Source organism: Panthera uncia, chromosome F2 (assembly GCF_023721935.1).
Source record: "Panthera uncia isolate 11264 chromosome F2, Puncia_PCG_1.0, whole genome shotgun sequence".
Taxonomy (NCBI): domain Eukaryota; kingdom Metazoa; phylum Chordata; class Mammalia; order Carnivora; family Felidae; genus Panthera; species Panthera uncia.
This window is the reverse complement of record NC_064812.1, coordinates 39,528,152-39,548,678: the sequence shown is the minus strand read 5'-3', so window position 1 is coordinate 39,548,678 and position 20,527 is coordinate 39,528,152. Positions and strand designations below refer to the sequence as shown.

The 20,527-nt window shown below is 37.7% G+C and overlaps 1 protein-coding gene across 2 annotated transcripts in view; it reads left to right on the top strand.

Annotated features, from left to right (window-relative positions):
- Positions 1–20,527, top strand: part of CPQ (carboxypeptidase Q) — a 467,130-nt gene that overhangs the window by 291,128 nt on the left and 155,475 nt on the right. The gene's annotated exons all lie outside the window — the stretch shown is intronic.

Below are 20,527 nucleotides of genomic sequence, written 5' to 3'. Positions count from 1 at the left end.
GGGTGGGTGATGGGTATTGAGGAGGGCACCTTTTGGGATGAGCACTGGGTGTTGTATGGAAACCAATTTGACAGTAAATTTCATATATTAAAAAATAAAAAATAAAAAATAAAAAAATAAAAAAAATAAAAAAATAAAAAAAAATAAAAGAAAAAGAAAGATTGACAACTATGCTTAAAAAATATAATCTATCTAGTCAGGAAATCGATTTAATCAGAACACTCTATTCCATAAATGATTTGATTGAACGTGTTTTTTTTCCCTCAAGATGCAAGAGTACCCAGCAGCATGGTTTGTTTTTGTTTCTGTTTTTATTTTTGTTTTTGTTTTTTTGCACTTATATACAATTTAGCACATCTTTCAAGATTTGGAATTGGAGGAACTTACGATACATTTCTGTGAGATAATCTGTTGTAATGGTACAGTATTCCATTTCTTACTGAAACACAAAATACAACCCTCCTTATTAACTTGTTTGTTTACTTGTCCCTATTTTGTCCTATTGCCCTGTGTGAATTCTTCCTTAACTGGTTTCCACGTGCTCCTAAACTGTCCTCTTCTCGAGGGGTGTCTCCACACTGTTCATTTGCTTTCAGCTCATCACTTGTGACAGTGTGAATTATGGTCAGCCCAGGTAACTTCCAGGTGGCTTGCGTTGGGCAGTGGCTGCTCATTTCACTCACTGCAGAGTCCCTGGGGGCATGCTGACCAGTTATTGCTACCAGTGCCCCACACTGCTCCCCTCAGGGCTTCTTTCCATGATGTTAGTTTTCCAATTGACTGTGAAAAGATTTATCTCTGCTTATATCCCCTGGCTATCCAACTCCTCTTCTGTTTGATCCTGTCGTCAGTGTTCATCCCTTCCCCAATTTCCCCTGGTAGATTAAAAAAAAAAAAAAATGATCCTTACCTTTTGGTTTTCTTCCACAGGACTTCTATGGCAATTATATATTTGTATTACTTTCATTTCTAAAAAAAAATTCTCAGGGCGCCTGGGTGGCTCAGTCGGTTAAGCATCCGACTTCAGCTCAGGTCACGATCTCGCGGTCCGTGAGTTCGAGCCCCGCGTCGGGCTTTGGGCTGATGGCTCAGAGCCTGGAGCCTGCTTTCAATTCTGTCTCTCTCTCTCTCTCTCTCTCTCTCTCTCTCTGCCCCTCCCCCGTTCATGCTCTGTCTCTCTCTGTCTCAAAAATAAATAAACGTTAAGGGGCGCCTGGGTGGCTCAGTCGGTTGGGCATCCGACTTCGGCTCGGGTCATGATCTCACGGTCTGTGAGTTCGAGCCCCGCATCGGGCTCTGGGCTGACAGCTCAGAGCCTGGAGCCTGCTTCGGATTCTGTGTCTCCCTCTCTCTCTGACCCTCCCCCATTCATGTTCTGTCTCTCTCTGTCTCAAAAATAAATAAACATTAAAAAAAATTTTTTTAAATAAATAAATAAACGTTAAAAAAAAATCTAAAACAAAAATTCTCGATGACTGTCTACAATTAGAAAAGTAATTCTAGAAAGCCACATTTTAGTTTGCTACATTAAATCTTTCCTGGGACTTCTTGATTTAATATGTTGCATTTCTGTACTTGAAAGGGAATGATCATTTCCAGATGGGTCTATGTATGAGCATTCAGCAATATTTTTGGTTTCCTAAATCAGCATGCCATCATAATTCGTAAATTCAAATGAAACTAGTATTTCTGGTACCTCAGGTATTTCCTAAGTGCAGCTTCTTGATTTGCTGTTCTGCTTAATGCTAACAGGTTGTTATAAAGAAAGACTTAAGCTCTCAAACTCATTCTGCCACGAGGTCTTTGCCTCAGCTATTCTTTTTGGCTGGAGTTCTCTTTCCCACATCTTCACCTGGCCAGCTCTTAACATTCAGGTTTCAACACAAACATTATTTTCTTTGAGAGGCCTTTTACTGGCCATTGATCCCCTTACCACTTTCTGACACATTATTTGATTTTATATTTTCACAGCATATGTCACTGTCTGGAGTTACCTTTGTTTACTTGGTCTTCACTTATCCTCCAGCTAGAATGTAAGTTCACAAGAACAGAAGCTTTGTCAAGTTTCTTGCTCTATCCCCAGAAATTATATATTATGGCATCTGGCACATAGTGGTTTGATAAATGCTTGCTGAAGGCATGGATACAACATTTTGGAAATGCTGGGTAAAATAAGGCTAAACAGGTTTCTCTAGAATAGTATATACTGGTTTAGCATTTTCCAAATATATTTGTCTAAGGATGGATGGATAGATAGATAGATAGATAGATAGATATTTGAGGGAACATAGAATGGATAGTGCATAGTGATTTACTATGTACTATGTACAAGGACATGTGGATGGCAGGTACATAATGTGCTTTTTAGCTGTATAGTACTGTTCCCTATACTTTTAAGACTATTGTAGACTAGGATTAAAGAAGAACCAAGGTAAATTCCAGAGGGTATAGGAGACTCCTCGCCCCTGTAGGGGTTCAGAACGAATCACCTCAAGATGTTCCACCTTGGCATACAGATTATTTTGAGTTGAAAACAATCAAGGTCCAAAAGTTTCAAGGAGACACTCCTAACTGCCTAAAAGAATTTACAGGGCCTGCTCCAGGAAAGGAGCTATCACCATAAATAACTATATTATAATATGAACTGGGGGTAATAGACAGGGAGGAATTTTGCAGTCTGTTTATTAAAATTCCTATGTCCCAATGTGTGTCCAGCACACATTTGTTTACCAAACAACTACTTTTTCATCTTCCTGTGAATTGCTTTCCTTCCCTTTTAAGTCCCAGACCCCTACCCCTTTCTCCTTAGTTCAGGATAACATTTATACCTCATTTTGTCTAACTATCTTTGGAATCTTTCAAGTTTATGTGGTTTCCCCAAACATATGAAATTAAATTTGATTTTTCCCCCATCTTAATCTGTTTCATGCAATATAATCCTTAGACCAGCCAGAAGAACCTTGAAGGGTAGAGTAAATTTTTCCTCCTCAACACCCCCCGTCCCCTTCTGTATGTGTCATTGGCTTCTTGCCATCCAATGCAACTCACCCCTTTTGAGTTGGGTTTTGGAGCCAAGCCAGGTCAAAGGTAAATTTCTCTCATATCCGATTACCTATGCTAGTTTGACTTAGGAGCTGATTTTAGTATAACTGTTTGTAACCATGGAAGCAGAGCTCATTTCTCTTGACATACATGGCATGAGCCCTAACAGCTTTGCACAGAAAGAATTCCTGAGGCTACTTTCCTAAGGAGAAGCCTGTGGGCAGGGCAGGCACTTACTGCTTCAGGGCTCCTGTCTGATACAGAAGGGGAAATGGAAGACAGCTATATTTCTGTTTTATTGCCTCTGTTTTGATTTTTTAGATTGTTGAATATTTCACTGATGGTGCAATAGTGCATATATAAAATAAAAATAAGTAAACTTTGGTGCTAGGGACAGTGTCACTAAGCTTTATAGACATGGGTAGTGAAGCAGGAGTAATGAATCCATGTGCTTATTTTCTGCTCAAAATTATTCTTTAATCTTTAAGCAACAAGCAGGATTTGATCATTCCAAATGCCCTGTCTGCATGGACAAATCCACAGAACCCTCCATGTGTATTAAATAGGGTTGCTGTGGATTTTATTTTTTTCATAAAGAATCACTAACATATTTTGCAATTTGGACCAAACATAGGATATTGTTTGTTTTTATGTTTGCTTTTTCAAGAATGACAAATTCACCTTATGATAATATATTATATAGATTGACTGAAATCATAAGCTCATTTTTTTTTACCTTTATTGTCTGTTTTCTAATTTTATCTGTTAAAAGTGGAGGAAGTTTTATACCGCATTAATAATCATTTAGCATTGCATTCATAAATAAGATTGGTCTATATTGTAGTGCCCTTGTCTTGTTTTGGTCTCAAGGTAATATCTTGATAAATGAATTGGCTTAGTTTGAAGATTTTCTATTCCTTCATAAAATTTACCTCTTGAGTCAGGTGGCTTTAGTTTGTGTGTGTGTGTGTGTGTGTGTGTGTGTGTGAGTGAGTGTGTGTGTGTGTGTGAAGAGAGAGCGTACTTTCTGATTCTTGATTGAATTTCTTAATGTTTATTGATATTTTCAGGTTTTCTTGTTTCTCCTTGAGTCAATTTTAGTAAATTTTCTTTTTCTAGAAAAGTAGTCCTTTGATCACCCTAAGCATAATTTTAAAAATTGTTATGTAGATTTTCCATAAAATTAATTTAATCTGGAATGGAATTTTTATTCCAGTTGTTGATTTTGTTGACATTTTTAACACTGTACTTCTTCATGTGTTTTGGAATTTGGGTTTGCTGACTCATTTTGAGTAGGATGATTTAAGATTCAATTTGTATTGTTTTTTGTATTGTGTTCTTTCCCTTTGGGCTCCCCATTCTCTCTCTGGAGGTTTTGTGATTACTTTCACCTGGCCTGCAACACTGCCTGTCCAGAACTGGGTTTTATTATGTTGTATCAGCCACCCTTGCCAATGGTGATAACGAGGATCACATATTCTGTTACAAAGCCAGCAGGTAGCTTGATTCAGTGCCTGGTTCTGATTCATATCTTTGTCCATATCTCCTCTAGAGGCTAAAACTCTTTATAAAGCTGTACCACTTGGCATGTTTTCTTGTTTTCAGCTTCCTCTCATGAGCCCATCTACCTTGCTTGCTTCTATGCAGTTAACCTGGCATAGGTTCCCCTATCTCCAGCAAAGCTACTTTAGATTCTCTGTACCTATAGGAACAGGATGCCCAGAAGACAGTGCTGGCTTCTAGATCTGAAGCCCTGCAGATCCCCTGGCTTCAGACCTACTCACTGCCTTGTGATTCTAATCCATTTCTAGTCCACAGAGATGTTTATCTGGTTTTTAGAGCCAAACTATAGCCTTTTGGTTTTCACTTGTTATAACTCATCTCTAATTGCCACGTGTTTGGAACAGAGGAGGCTCATGAGAGTGTGAACTTGCTGTACCCTGTTGACCAGAAGTCTCATAATTAACTTTTAAGCTTTATTTTATTTTTGGTCCGAATTTTTTGTCTATAGTTCTGTATAGTTCTTGACCTTTGAAGCACACATTAAACTTAATCTTTTTTTTTTTAATGTTTATTTTTGAGAGCTAGAGTGTGAGTGGGGGAGGAGCAGAGAGAGACAGAGACACAGAATCTGAAGTAGGCTCCAGGCTCTGAGCTGTCAGCACAGAGCCCAACACGGGGCTCGAACTCACAGACTGCAAGATCCGTGAGTTCTTGCAGTAAACTTCTTTAATGGGTTTAGGTGATTAGAATTGTAAAAGTCAAAGTAATTAATTATAAATTTGTTTTAATTGTTCATTAATCACAAACACTAATATATTTTTTTTAATTTTTAAATGTTTGTTTATTTTTGAGAGAGAGAGAGAAAGACAGTTAGTGGGAAAGGGCAGAGAGAGACGGAAACACAGAATCTGAAGCAGGCTCCAGGCTCTGAGCTGTCAGCACAGAGCCTGATGTGGGGCTTGAACCCACAAGCGGCAAGATCCTGACCTGAGCTGAAGTCGGACGCCTAACCAACTGAGCCACCCAGGCACCCCTAATTTTTTTTTAAGGAACTGAACTAGCTTGATTCTGAATAACATTTTGTTATTAAAAAGAAAGAAATCAAAGTTGGTTTGTTGATTTTCTACTGTATTTCAAGTCTTATGAGTAATATGTGTGAAGGAAATAAAAAGGTCTCTGCCATTAGAAGAGAGTTTGGTATTTCTCAGCTGAGGGGTGAGGATAGAAGGCATGTTCCTCCCTTCTCCCCTGTTCAAAAGGTTGAAACATGTCCAACCTTACTGAAATTTACTGAAGGAACATATGGAGATGAAAATTCATCAATTGTTAAGAGTATAGAGTTGAAAGAGATGAAACAGAGCTCTGTGATGGGCCATTTAGCTTTTTCTTTGATCTTTAAACAACGCTACACTTAAATTTGTCTACAATAGCATAAAACTGATATCTGCCATTTATCATCTACTCCCTATTCTTAGCGATCTTTGCGCCTTCTCTGCAGAGATTATGCTCAAATGGGATGTCAAGATATGCTTTTTGTTTTTGATTTTTTTAAAAAGCTTAAGCTTCTCATTTTTACATGAAATATGCCAGACTTTGTTGTGTTCTCTAAGACTCTATTCTGGAGACTCTCTCCCTATATTCTGGGCCCTCCTACAGAGAGCCTTTGTGGGACCAGTCTTGCTAACTCTAGAAATGCAATTGACAGTGGAATCATTTATTAGACTAGCCATTGCCACGACAAAACTCACCTCAGGTGCATGGGAATCTCTAGTTCAAACACCTGAATTCATTTTCACACAACACTACCTGGTTACCTAGTAACTGCAGAGTTAGTTAGGGAGGGCTGTGTGTTTGTGATTGCTTGAGCTGTAACATCTTTTTCCCCTTTGCAACCTATTACTGAAATGAAAATGTAACTTAGCTATTTCATGGTGTACGAATGTTTTCAAATGGGATAAGTTCATGCTGTTTTAAATTAGACTTGCCAAACAACATTTTTAGAATATTTGTCATATTTTAAATAACATACGCTTGTGATTGATGCTCCCTCTAATTCAAGCAAGCAGCACATAGTACCCTAAACCTGTGCCTGCTGAAGCAGTGTGTGTGAAATCCACTCTACTTTCCAACTCCCCAAGTGCATTTTTCCTAGAAAGAATTGTTTGCAGTGTTTGGGGTGACCGTACACTAATTATGGTGTAATCAGCACTATAACGGCAACCATGTAAGAGTCCATACTTTGTGCCCAGTGACTGAGACAGTGATGAAGGTATTATGTCATCTCATTTCATTCTCACCACACACTTTAAAGTTGGGTTTGTGTTATTATTCCCACCTTACAGATGTAGAAACAAGGCTTAGAGAGGTTAAATAACTTGCCCATGTCCAGCTGATAGGGATAAATTGTAGGAAGAACTCATTAGACTATGTGTATAGGCAAAAAGTAGCAGATTAATTTTCAGCACAGTCAAGTAAAAGGTAATGCATTAGAGAAGAGCAATCAAAAGTAGTCACTGCATTGTTTTTTATGAAGCAGACAGAAAGATAGAATGGAAATAGCCCTTAGCTCTGTGTCAGAAGCAACGGGTTCTATTTTCAGGCCCTGCCACTTGGGCAAAGCACTTCTCTGTGTAAAAGCAGAGCATTGACCATAATCTCCTAAGGTCATTCTAGCTTTAATAGTGTGAATGTAGGATCCCGAGAAGGAATTCAGAGTTATTGTAGGTTTCTTAATTTATGTAATTCTATGCCATTAAAGAAAATAAGCAAATTCCGGGAAATATCAGGAGAGGTGTTATAGTTTCTATATAGCACACAAAAAAGTTACATTATCTATGCATTATGGGTTTGATTGCTACAGTTTCAAAATCCAATGGAATTGGAGAAAGTTCAAAAGGAACCATCAAGATGGTATAATGAGACTGTTATAATGAGTGTAGCAACCTTCATCCTGCAAAGAAAAAAAATGTCTCAGAAAATGTCTCAGAAAATTACCAAAGGAGCTAGGGGTTGATATTGACAGTGGTTATAATTATTATGCCTCCCACAGTATGCCCCTAGGTTCCAATGGAAGTTGATGCAGCATGGCACCAATTCAAGAAGGCAAATTTTAAGTCATAAAAAGTTCTTTTTAGTATGTCTTATTTTCTTAATAATAAATATTACTAGTAACATAATTTAAAATTTTTATTCTGGGTCCAACTGAAGAAAAAATGTGATAATAGAAATTTGTAGTAGGAAAAAAATACAGGATTCACAGGAAATCTTTAACAATTCTCACTGAATAATGGCCAAGATAAGCCCATTCTTCCTTTTAGAATCATGGAATCTTAGAGCTGACAGTGCCTTTGGACATTATCTGGCTCAGTGCCCACCTGCCACTCGGACCTCAGGTCATGTATCCATTCTTTACCTGACAGATGTTCCTTCCACTTCTGCTTGAACACTGCCAGGATTTTGCAGCTTACTCCTCTGAGGACTCCTCTGTTCCCTTTCTGAACTGCTCAGATTCATTCTTCTAGTGAGCTGCAATCTATGCATGCACCCTCTGCTCGCTGGCCTGGTTATACCATCTGATCAAGTTCATTCTCTTGTAGATGAGGCATCTAGCCCTTTGAAGCATACTCTTTTCCAGGGTAACATACAGTTGCTCTTCAAACAGTGTTATTTCCAGGCACTGTAAGATCCTGACATCTCTTCTCCAGCCACAGTCTATTTTCTGGAAGGTCTCTATAGGTATCTGGGCAAAAAAAAAAAGAGAGAGAGAGAGAGAGAGAGAGGTAAAAGTGGTTGATTAATTGAAATGGGAGTATTACTTTACATAATCAGTATCCTCTATTTCTATCAATAAACCCTAACATTTTATTAATATTTTCCATAGCTGGGACACACTGCTCAATATGTTTAGGTCCACCTAAATTTTCTGATTGTCCCCAGATGAACTGCTATCAACCCAGCATCTCAGAGTGCAATGTACACCTTGATATTTATCCCTGCTGAATTATCTTGTTAGCTATAAGCTATCATTTCTGCTTCAGGGTGATATTATAGAACCTTGATTATTTGGTTAAACATATTAATGATTCATCTTATGTGTTTATCATCTTGAAGTTTATAAGTGTCTCTGAGGTATTGACAGAAACACTGACATTGTACCAGGGGTGACTTCAGTTAAACACGTGCTAACACTTATAACAAATATGATTTCATGAGAACCGTACTTTGTATTTCTTTTCATCTCTTAAAATACACTGCACTGATAAAATACAAGTTAAATTAATAAACATTTGTTTTTATTAGTATTTTTGTTTCTTTAGAAAATGCACAATTGATGGAAAAGTTTGTTCATTAGTTCTTTCTTTCTTCCTTTCTTTCTTTCTTTTCCCAGGGTATACAGTTAATTATTCAAAATACATGGCCACAATCAACATGTAACTGATGAGACTATAATCTCATGACAAGTCAAAATATTTAGGGGAACATGGATAACCTTATAAGAGTTGACATTAAAAAAATCTGAGTCTGCAGTGATAATGTCACCATATCTGTTAATCGTTCTTTTATCATGATCTTTTATTTCAGTTAATTGCATTTTGGAGAGAAGAACACTATACTATTCATTATCCTTTGTGGTCTCTGTAATGTTCTTAAAATTACCTTGTATCATTAGGTATTTTTTTAAATAGTCATTCCTCATGCATTCTGAGGCCCTAGAATCAATTTTTACCCCTTTCTATCTAGTGGGTCTGCCATTACCAAATATTATGACATTCAAGCTGCTTCTACTCCTTATCCTTGAAGTACACTTCTAAGAGGGCAGAAAATAGGTTTTCTGTGCTGTGCAAAGTGTGACCATGCTTCAAGTTAGTTTGGACTTAGAGGAAATCGCTTTCAGACTATCTGTTTTGATTTGTGATACACAAACATTATGAAGTTAATCAGCTTTTTAGCCTTTAGAGACTTGATTCTTGTGAGTCTAAAATGATCACTTCTCTTCTTAATGTAGATGTGTTATTTGACAGTGAATATTGAAGTTAAGTTTCAATTTATTATATTCTAAATGGAAAGGAAGAATTTTTCATTTTGGGTATATAAACACAATACACACTTTTCTCTGACGCTTACATAACATTTATATTAGATACAATATTGGTTAAGAAAACTATTCTTTTTCTTTCTAGGAGAAGAAAATTCCCATAAAAAAATAAGACTGAATCAGGGTTAATGGGTAGAATAGTATTCTTTTACACAAAGATACAAGAAAATAAAAAGTTTAATATTTGCAACATCCCCTTCCTAAAACAAAGTATGCTAGTGGAAATTTGGCTTGTTCCTAGAGTCTGAATGCAAAGATTATTAACTAAAATGACCTGGCTGAGAGTATGTGAGCTCAAATATGGTGAGAGGAGTAAAGACCAAGAACTACTGTGTTCGAACCATTAGCTTGCTTCCTATGGAGACATAGAATCTTTCAAAGTAAGTGTGGCTTCTTGACACCCTGTTCTGAAGACAAAAATTAGATCACTGAAAAGTCCTCTTAGGGGTATTTATAATGTTATTTGACTATCTTTTATTTAAGCTATAATTTATGCATCAAAATTAAAGTTGTCATCAAGTGTTGACATCATAGGAAGCCATGAAGCTACCCCAAAGTTCACTGCCCAAGTCTTGTGACTTGGGATGATTGACTTCTGACTCCCCATTACTGTTGTGGTCCATGGACTTGGCAGGCAGGAGCCAACAGAATAATGTGGATATTTGAGGTAGAAGTAATTTAGGTAACTGTAACTTAAAATACACTGGCTATCTTGACAGGTTAGTGTTAGTTAAAGCCTCCTTCCCACTTTTCAGCTTACCTAGTCTTAGCCACACCCATAGTGACATCAAACTAGTGCACATAAGCATATGGTGAGACAGTTTCTCTTAGTTTTGTCATGTGAGCCTCAGCAACCTGACACTGTCTGGGTTCACATCTTGACCTGGGTTTACTTTCTCTTTTCTTCCTCTGCCTTTGCCAAAGCTTCTTTGCAGTCCTCTTGCCCTCTAATCTGTCTTCTACTTCATCTTCTCTTTTTGTGCTAGTCAGCATTTTGCTTCAATCTCTCCTTCCTTCCTCTGTTCCTCCCTCCCTTCCTCCCTCCCTTCCTCCCTTCCTTCCTTCCTTCCTTCCTTTCTTCCTTTCCTAATCATTCACAGAGTAACTAAAAATACCCTATCCTCAAACCAAATTTCTTTCTACTAGGGAAAAAATCCACAGAAGTAAATCTGTATACTAATCCATAGCAATTCGTCTTTCTCTCTATGGGAACTGATGGTAGGGGAGGAATTATTATACAGCCTTCCAGTTACTGTGCTTTTCAAAGTGACAGCATTCATTTGGATAGAAAACCCTGGTCTGTTGTTAGCTTCTTTTCATGGCTTATCAAATTGGTACAGAACTGGAGGCTGCAGAATATTGTGTGGACAGAAGCCTTCAGCTGATCTTGCAGAATGACTTCTGTAGGAACATTCAGAAGATCACAGAAGGTTAAATAATTAAGAAAGTTTCCACAGTCAATAGACAAACAAACAAAAAACAGTACCCTAAGCTGCATAGGCTTCTGGGATTTTATAAAACATTAGGGGCCAAAAATAATCCTTTAGTTTATAAAACTAAATGGCAAAAAAATTAAGTTAAAAAATGTCTTTTTCTTTTTCTTTGGTTTTCTTTTTTTTTTTTTTTTTTTTTTTTTGGAAGGCAGCATCTTGGCCCCCGTTTTCTATAATGAAAGATTGATGATACCTCTGTTAGCCTGTCTAAATTGAATAATGAAAATCTGTAGAATACCAAAATACCAAGTGCTTCTATTTTTTGTTTTTTAATCTTATGTGCCATGGCTAACAAATGCTTAGAACATAGTGATGAGTGAATGGCTGTGAGAATAGAGAAGTTATAGCTGTGCCCTGTACCATAGTTGGATTTGACCATGGGAAAGATGATCACTATTGAGATCAAAATTGCTTAAAGTCTATCTCCCTTTCCTCCTTTGAGGAAGTTCAAATATAGTGTTGTCATTCAACTCTTCTACTCTTTCCATCCTCTCAAGTGAGACAACTTATCCTGTGGTTGCTTAGGCCAATGGAGAAGGGATTCAGGAACACAGTTCTTTTACTTAAAAGATTATCATTGCCAGTTGCAACCAGTCATGACTTCTGGATGAAACCCGCCACCTTCATTTAATCAGAATGATTTCCTTCCATAGACACTCTCTGCCATGTCCCATCTGCAAGTCAATCTTTAATCAATTTCAGCCATTTCTTCCAAGTACACTGCAATTCACATTCATCAGTCTACCTAAGGCTTATTTTTTCTTGAGTCACAGATAAATTAGGCCCTTCTTATTGTACCTTCAGATACCAGCAATGTGCTTAGAGTATTCAACCAGGAACAGGAATGATCTTTCTTTCATGAAGCCAATTTGAGTGCCCTGAACATGTAAGAGGGGACACTCAAGAAGGGGAAACAGCTCCCTTCAGGAGTAGCTGTGGTGATGTGTGAGCATTTGGACACGTGGTTCATTATCTTGGGAAAGAAGTCTGTATCCTGCAAGCAGTCAACACCCAGCAGTTTCACTAAACAAAGCTTGAATATAAATTAATTCAAAAGGAGCTCAGATGTTTGTTGTCTTTGAACACACCCTGTGTATTAGGAGTCTAGCTTTATTCTGTAGACCACCTACTCTGTTCATTGGGAAGGACAATATTTGTTCAAACATAGTCCCCTTTGTCTGTGTTGGGCAATAGCACAATGCATGCAGCAACTGTCCTCTGAAAACCAAGGCTTTGTCTCTGACAGGGATTATGAAAACACGGATTTCTTGAGAAGTGCCTGCCCACCTGCATTTAGATCCTAAATTGTGGGAAGATCTTGGCAGCCAGAGTATCTAGGAGATGCTCAGGGAAAAGTCTATTGAGGTTATGGAGACTTTTCAAAGGACAATTTCCTCCTTTAAAGTGGTTAGAATAGAAGAAGAATTCTTAAGAACTGTCATGGAATATTGGATTAGATGGAACCTTGAAAGATTTTATTTATCCCTCCTTTGTTAGCTTTCCATGTAAGACCTAAGAATGCATCCTATTTTAGAAACCCTCCCAGGAGTGAAATTTTCCATAATCTTTCCCCAGTTAGCCACTTTTCTAACTTCTACAAAAGCCTTCCATCAGAAAATTCTTGATCATTTATATGACCCTCACAGTCACTGGTATGGCCCAAACCTGGTTCCCTTGCCTTTTCTTTTGGTGCTCAGACCCTCCACAGATGGGCCTGTCAGGGCTGAAGCCCATTATTAGATCCCTTCTTGGCTTCTTCTCTAAGGCCAAATAATGAGAAAACTTTTTTCCTCCTTTTTTTGTAGGTCATATTTTTCAACTATCTAATGATTTTTGTTGTTGAAAATTGGATTGGGGATTTCCTGTGTCTGGAATTGCACTAGGCCTTGAACTTTGCAACCCTGATACTCCTCTTGCTACCTCTTAAAATGCACCAAATAAAATGAGACCGAGAGAATGAAGCAGCTGCAAGCAAAGAAAAACGTCACAAAAGCAACAAATAAAAACACTGAGTAGTTGTCTTTCTGGGTGTTTTTTCTTTTTTATTGAACAAGACATTTGTAAAATGAAGCATGCTTCAAAGTTAAGTGGGCATTTTGTTTATTGAGGATCAATCAATACGAACTTGGTTAGGTTTAGATAAACACCTATATAATTTATAATTTAAAATGCAGAATGTTAAAAACTAGGCATGCCAAGAAGATTAAGTATGACTTAACTTCTTAGTGGCCCTTTCTTAGCATATCTAGTATCTATATAACTTCCATTTTCTATGGGCATTTGGAGACCATTGCGCCATTATCACGATGGCTTTCAATATGCTGCTGGATAGAAGTAATTTTGATTTTTTACATTTATCTTTGATCTGTAGCTGGTTTTACAGGGCATTCTTTCTTTTTCAGATTTTAGTATCAATCTTATGATTGTAAGTAAATGTAGACATTTTCCATATTTGTTTCTTTGCTTTGTAACAGTTGGATTAGGATGAGCTATATCTGACCTGTAACATCAGATATATCTCTCTGAGCCCCATGACTTTGAAGATACGTCTTTAATAACTCTTGCTATTGTTCAACATACACATTTGTAAGACTTTATTTAACATATGTGTATAGCCTAAAAAACAATAATGAAAAGATCACACACATTCTCACCACTCAGTTTCAGTTTCTAAGGCATATCAGTGCCTTAGAAACCCACTCAAATCATCTGCATATGACTCTCTCTGATCAGCTCCTCCTCTCTGCCCCAACCCCCACCTGATATAAGAACTATCCTGATTTTGGTTTACCATTACTTTGCTTTTCTTCGTAATTTTACTATCTTTGTATGCATTGCTAAAGATTATATTCTCTAGTTCAACCAGATTTTGAAATTAAATAATAGAATCATACTCTTCTATTTCTTTTGTGACTTCCTTTTTTGTTCTTGCTTTGCTCCTATATTTTTGTTTTGAGATTCAGTTATGTTGATAGATGCAGCTGTAGGTCATTATCACTATTTTATAATATTCCACTGTATGACTATGCCGCAATTTATTTATCCATTCTGTTGATGGACATTTGGGTTGGTTTTAGTCTGAGGCTTTATGATTGCCTCTATATGACCGTTTTGGTACACGTGTCCCAGAACTCAAGTGCCAGAATTCCTCATATATATGTACCTAAAGTGCAATTGTTGGATTGTGAGATGCACATATGCTCAATTTAATAGGATGTGCCTAATGGTTTTCCTAAATGGCTTTAATAATTTTCTGCTCCTTCCTGCAGTGGATGAGAATTCCTTTTGCTCAGCATCCTTGCCAAGACTTCATATTGTTAGATTTAAATTTTTTTTCCAGTTAGGTACAGAATAGAATTTTTTTGAGGATTTAATTTGCATTTCCCTGATCAATGATGAGGTTGGTCATCTTTTCAAATGCTTTGTATCCATTCATAATTTCTTATATGTGAAATGCCTATTTATGTCTTTTTTCCATTTTCCTGTTGGATTGCTCATCTTTTCTAGTTGAATAGTAGGAATTCCTTATATACATTAAAACCTTGGTTTATGAGCATAATCCGTTCTGGAAACATGCTTGTAGTCTAAAGCACTTGCATACCAAAGCCAATTTCCCCATAAGAAATAATGGAAACTCAGATGATTCATTCCACAGCCCAAAAATATTCACATAAAAATGATTACAATACTGTAATATAATACAAAATAATAAAGAAAATACAAGCTATAAAGAAAAATAAACAAATTAACCTGAACTTACCTTTGAAAACCTTCGTGTGAGGGAGACAAGAGACAGGAGGGTTATTGTGTAGGACGACTTTCACTATCACTAATGGAATCACTGCTATCTATTGGCTCAGTGGAATCTTTTCCTTTTCGAGCAACTTTAACAAGGAACCTATCCAATGATACTTGCTTTTGCCCCCTTTTGAGGATTTCACAGAAATGTGACATTGCATTCATCACCCACAATCCCACAGAGAGAGAAGAACCATTGGCTCAGTTGTGATCATGTGATGTTTGGTGTTACATACTACTTGTATTGCAAGACATCACTCGTTTATCAAGTTAAAATTCATTAGAAATATTTGCTTGTCCTGTGGAACACTCACTGAACAAATTAATCACAATCCAAGGTTTTACTGTATTTTTAATATAAACCACTTTTTGGTTGTATTTATTATAAATATCTTCTCCCAACTTGTAGCAACTCCTCTCATTCTGTTATTCTCTTGATTAAGAGGAAGTCTTCATTTTCTTATGGTTGAATTTGTGCATCTTTTCTTGATGCTTTGCATTTTTGTATCTTGTTAAAGAACACTTCCTCCTCCCCTAAAGACATGAAAATATTTTTCTTTTTCTTACAAAAGTTTTAAGTTTTGACTTCACTTAAGTATTTAGTCCCTTAAATAACTATATTTTTCATTTCCATTTGACTTTGTAACCATAGTTTCCATCTCTCTGATGAAATTTCCCATCTTTTCCACTAGATTTTTAACATATTAATCATAATTATTTTAAACTCCTTGCCTGATATTTTGAATATATGAGCTACATTGGGTCGACAGTATTGTGTTGAATACTGTATTTCCTGACAATGGATTGTTTTATTTCTTGCCTACTATATATGTCATAATTTTGATTGCATGCTAGATGTCGTATGTGCCAGAACAGTGGAGCCTGAGGTGAACAGTATGTGAGTGCAAAGGTGCTTACTCCTCTTCTGTCCAGCCATTAGTCTGAGAGTGGATGAGTCCATCTTTCATTGCTGAGCTAGGTTTGGATTTTATTGTCTCTATTCTTACCTTTGGTGCTCACATGTTTCAAATTTCTCTAGCATTGGGTTGCTGCTACTCTGTTTTTAGTGTAGGGATTGGGTTGCTTGGAGGACTTTTCTCATTATTGTGCTTTATCCTCAGCTTTCAGCAGGCTCTGTATGTTGGCACCACAGCGGGTGTTTCTCTCTGTGCTCCTGCCCTTCCCTCGGCTATAAGCTGTTAATGCTGTGCTTGTTACTCACTGGGGACTCCTGGTGGGGACAGGGTAGTTTCTTGGTTCTCCTGCCCCTAGGTCTCAGCCAGGCTCTGTGTGCCTGAGGACAAGAGTGGGGCTTTCCCAACATTTCTACTCTTCGCAAGCCCCTGTGGAAGCCAAACTCTGCTGTAGTCATGGGAATGAGTATCCCACTCCACTCCGAGCCCTCACCCCAAGGCAGCAGGACTCTGCTTTAAGTCAATGCAGGATTCTAGGTATGAGCAGGTTTCCTGCCCTCCCCAAGAGGCATCCATGCTTTTCCTAGTGTCAGTACAGGGTGGGAGTGCAATTTTCTACCCCTTTCCTTGTAGCCACTGACCTTTGCCCAGGACTGCCCTGCAAGACAGCACTCTCCCTCTCCCGGAGGGGCAGGTGACTTCTTCCTATGAGAGAAGGGCCCAGAAGCAGGTTATGTTTGGCGCCTACCTCCCAATAGTATCTGGTCATCATCTGCACTCCTGCATCACTGAGGCAAGCTCTCTCAGGGCTTCTGCCCTGCTCCCAGTATTTCTTGGGAGTACCTGATGGAGGCCTATGGAAAAGATCTGGAAATTTGGGTACCTAGTGCCTTACATGAGAGGTTTCCAGGTATTCTAAACTCTCATATCAACCCACATTTGCCTTTTCAGAATTTGTTAACCTTTTAGTTGTCTTCCTCATTCCTGCTTTTGTCTGCCACCTCTGTCTGTTGCTGGCACCTGTCCCTCCTGTCTCTGCAAAAGGCCAAGCAACTCATGTGTCCCATCTCTCCTTGAGCTTGTTGTCCTCTGGAATTCAGCGCCTCTGACTGAATCACAATCTGAAATCTCTGATGGGCCTTAAAAAGTTATGCTTTTATAGATCATCCAGATTTCTCTCATTGTTAGGGCAGGCATAGAACACTCCTGTGGCTATTCACCTTTTAGGAGGAAGCACACTGATCTTTCCTCTCCATGCTACCACCACTCTATTTTCTTTCTTTGCCCAGTATTTCTTTATAGCACTTAAAACTACCATCATATCATATTTGTTTATTGTCTGTTTCCCTTACCAGAACGATAATCCCATTAAGATAGAATATTTATTTATTTTTTCATTTCTGTATTTCTGGCCCATAATAGGAACTCAATACAAATTGTTGAATAAATGCATGCAGTGAATGCCAAAGATCATGGCATTTTCTCCAATACCTTGAATTAACTTGCTTTCATAAGAATGTACTTCCACTGAGGCTGTTTTCTCTCCTTGTTCTGCCATATTTTTCATATGTCCCATTTTGATTATGTTCTTACTCATCATTTAATCAGGCAAATCTGTTTGCACTAGTGTCTCCGGATGTACCAGTAATGAAGACGTAAGGGGCTTGTCCTTGAGGCTGCTGTCTGTCTACCCTTGATTTAATTTATCTCTGCTCTCAGGCCCACAGCTGGCCTGTAAGGGGTTGTGTGCCACGGCTGGTCTTTGTTCATCTTAGCAGGTTCCCATCCGGTGTGTTTCTGCCCTTCTGTGGTAGGTTCTCTCTCCCACCGCCCCACCCGACCTCAAGGCCTGAGTCTTTGGTGGTCAAGGCTAATGTGTTCCTCACAAATAAGAAGCTGCATTTCAGATCATCACAGTTCTGCTTCTGCCTTCCTAATTGTTTTGGTGTGCCTGCTATTGCTGCTGTTGTTGTTTTAATAACTTTTACTCTTTGCTGTGTTTGGAAGAGATGGTGGTAAAAAGGAAAGTGGTGGGTGGGGAATTGGTCAGTGCTCTACCTGCCTCGGGGAGCAGCACACAAGAGGGGTAAATAGGTGAGTGTCCCACTTCTCTGTTAGTTCTAGGCCATCCTATTGCACTAAGGGCTCCACATCTGGCAACAGAGGCAGTGAAGGGACTGTGTATTTTCCTGTCTTTTATCAGGTGATTCTTTTTCAAGAAACTAGAGCTTACTGTGTCTCTTGGTAGTCTGTTTTTAGTATGTTTGCCTAAGTCGGATCCAAATGTATTATAAGTAATGTTCGTTTCTGCCTGACCCTGACACAAGGCATGGTGAGTTTGTATGTTGTACTGGTTTATCCTTTGTGGGACTGCATTAAAGCATGATAATGCAGATACCATGTTGAATGAGACCTTGTGCATCAGTTTTCTAAGGGGAGTAGAGCTCTTATGATTAGGAAAACTCAAGTTCGTTAAAAATGCTGCTGAATTGTCATTACCTACTTTTTATATCAAAATTACAGTTGCTGTCTCACAGTGGCCCCCAATATATTTTCTGATTTTAAAAAACATATTAAAATAAGCTCTTAAAATCTACATGGTTTGTAGTCAATCTTCTTTAGCACTGTGCCAAAGACCTTATTTTATGGGATAACATTTAGTTTCCTATCATTCAAAACCATTTCTCCCATCTTTTAATTATTTATTTAAGTAATAATTCTGGGTTGGATAATGGGGGCATTTTAGAAAACATAAAGAAGTATGATTGTAAAATAACCTCAATTATTCTGAAAGATGAAATAACAGCTGCCTTGATTTAGTTACTCTTATGTGTTAACTGGGAAAAAGTTCATTAAAACACATTTTGACGCTTTTAATCCACGGGAACTCCAATTTCATTGAGAAAATGGGTCCGAGGATGGTGAGAATGTTGACTAATTGGCTTGTCCATCCCACATGGGATTACACCAACGTCTGAGTCAGAATTTCCTGCTATTGCAGCATGTTTTCTTCTTCATTTTTTTCCTCTTTCCTTAGAAACAATCCATTTGGGTTCATTACACGGCCATTTGTTAGTCTCGTTAGTTACAAGGCATTGTACTTGTTTGTGACTACAATGAAGTCATGCCGGCTGGGTCTGGCTGTGTGTGTATGCAGAGTCAATGGAGGATCCTACAGCTGCCTGGGGAATCAGGCAGTGCAAGGGGTCACCCTGATATTTCAGAACCCAAATCCTGCTTTCCCAAAGTCATGGGGCATTTTTGTTTCATTCATCGAGAAGATTCGTTCAACTTTGGTTTGCTTACTACATGCTGTATATAGATATCAATCTGTTGAACTTTTGAAAACTTTTTATTGGTATGTAATGTTCTCAGAGAAACTGTACAGATCCTAAGTGTGTAACAAGATAAGCTTTTACAAACTGAGCACACCTGTGTAACTATACCCAGATCAGGAAACAGAATGTGCCCAGCACCCCAGAAGCTCTCCTTCATGTCACTAACCCTTCTCACCTTGGGGAACCATTCTCCTTTCTTTTGATTGTTTTTATATTTTATATACATGGAATTATACATGATATATATTATTTTGTGTCTGGCTTCTTTCATTTCATAATGTTTATGAGATTTATCTCCATTGATCATGTATTGTGTTCGTTCATTATTACTGCTATGTAGTGTTCCATTGATCAGTACAACACAGTTTATTCATTCCTCTGTTAACAGGCATTAAAGTAGTTTCCTTTGGTGGAGGGGGGACAGGGGCCATTATGAACATTCTGAGCATTCTAGTACATCTCTTTTGGTGAAGGTATACATACACACATACATTCCTGTTGGATATATATAGAAGTGGAAGTGTTGGGGCACACACAGGGTGTGTGTATGTTCAGACTCAGTAGATAAATCAGTTTTCCAGAGTGGTTATAAGCACTTACGCTCACACCAACAGTGTGTAAGAGTTCCAATCACTCTATCTCCTCACCAATATTTGACATTTTCTATCTTTTTTATTTTAGTCATTTTGGTGGAAATGTATTGAATGTGGTTTAATTTGTATTTCCTTGATGACAGTGAACCCAAGCACCTTTTCGCTTGCTTATTAGTATTTGTATGCCTATTTTTATGAGTTGTCAATTCAAGTCTTTTGCCCATGTTTTTATAAGTTGACTCCCTCTTTATTTCTGTTTGGTAGGAATTTTTTATATAGTCTGGATATGGTTCCTTTGCTGTGTATATGTATTGTAAATATCTTCTCTTCCTCTGTGGGTTGCCTTTTCACTCTTGTAATGGGGTCTTTTGATGAACAGATACTCCTTATTTTTTAAAAGTTCAGTTTGTTACTTTTTCTTTTATGGTGTGTGCTCTTTGCCTACTCCAAGTTGACAAAACTGTTCTATGCTTTCCTCTAACATCTTTATTTAGATTTGTAATCTATCTGATTTGACATTCATATATTGTGTGAAATAGAGGTCAGGGTACAATTTTTCTGTATGGATAAGCATCACTTAACTTGCTTTGTTTAAAATGTTTTAATGAAATTTAGTTTTATTAAAATATGGTTTCTATTTTCCTGGAGATAACTACTAATGATTCTTGAAAATAATTTAAAACTTTGGTGATTTAAAATTTGTAATATAATCTGTAGACTTATTTAACACTAGTGTAAATTTAATTTTTTT